This window comes from Frankliniella occidentalis, unplaced genomic scaffold, assembly GCF_000697945.3.
Source record: "Frankliniella occidentalis isolate FOCC.00 unplaced genomic scaffold, Focc_3.1 Scaffold52, whole genome shotgun sequence".
Classification (NCBI taxonomy): domain Eukaryota; kingdom Metazoa; phylum Arthropoda; class Insecta; order Thysanoptera; family Thripidae; genus Frankliniella; species Frankliniella occidentalis.
This window is the reverse complement of record NW_026267182.1, coordinates 487,272-488,458: the sequence shown is the minus strand read 5'-3', so window position 1 is coordinate 488,458 and position 1,187 is coordinate 487,272. Positions and strand designations below refer to the sequence as shown.

Here is a 1,187-nt window from a genome sequence, read left to right as displayed (position 1 = left end):
ATAGCGCTGCCCCGCGGCGCTACGACCGGAGTGTTGGTGTGTGTACGACGGCGCGGGCACGACGTGCCTGTTCACACACCGAGCACCACGCCCATCTCTCTCTCTCTCTCTCTCTCTCTCTCTCTCTCTCTCTCTCTCTCTCTCTCTCTCTCTGCTTCGTTCTCGTTGTCTCACTCCCTCTCGCTCCCTCTATACTCTTTTGCACAAGGCCATCTCCCCGCTCCTGCCCGCGTTGCACCACTCCGCCGCCGGGTGACCTTTGACCTCCCCGGGGCTCACCTCTGGTCCACCTGTTCGGCAATATGCACCGCCGCCGCCACCACCACCACCGCCGCCTCATCGTGTCCCGACGTCGTTTTCCATTTTGGTTTCTTTGAGCACCGCGCGTCGCCCGTCCTTTTTGTTATTCTCTTACTTCATCCCCCCACGACACAAGGCAGCTCGGTATGATGGCGCCCTGCTTGTGCTTGAAGGCCGTGGCGGACGGCGGCGGACGTTGCAGCAGCAGAGCGTCCAACTGCATGAGACAACTCACTTACCCTCGCGAGCCTGCTCCACGACCATCAAGACATCAACTACGTCACCATGTGCTCCGCCGCCACCACCCCTCCGCCGCCAACTAAACCGTGATTGTGGCGTCATTTCAACAACCGGCGGTGGTGGTGCCGCCCCCGCCACAGTAATGGATCGTTAGGCCTACAGCCCCGCCACCTTCCTCTCGCCAGGTACAACGCGCCCCGCCCCGCCCCGCCCCGCCCCGCCCCGCAGCCCTCCTTGGCCACTTCTTACCCCGCGGCGCAGGAGGGCTGTGAGCGCAGAGGGTCATTATTGGGGCGCTAATGCTCCTCACAATTCATTACACTTCGGCCGCACAGCGTAACAACAAACAGAGCGAGAGAGAGGAGCAGCTCAGTCAGCAAGAGTTGTATAACAAATTAACACAGAATTCGACTACTCTTGTATCACACGGGGAAAGAAGAGTATTTCTAAACTTTTACTTTCAACGCACACAACGAAAACTTTTGTGTGAATCGGTGATATTGATAATCTTGAAATTTCGATAAACTTTGGTACACTGACCGAGTGTTGGCCGCCGCGCCACGCGGCACCCTTATTAATCGAGGTCGTTAATCACTGCCTGGTCGGTACGGTCCAGCGTGGCGGGGCGAGGCGGGGCGTGGCGGGGC

The 1,187-nt window shown here is 58.9% G+C and overlaps 1 protein-coding gene across 1 annotated transcript in view; it reads right to left on the bottom strand.

Moving 5' to 3' along the window:
- LOC113205229 (ubiquitin carboxyl-terminal hydrolase 48) overlaps nt 1-1,187 on the bottom strand; it is a gene marked incomplete in the record, with an annotated part of 61,075 nt that overhangs the window by 30,840 nt on the left and 29,048 nt on the right.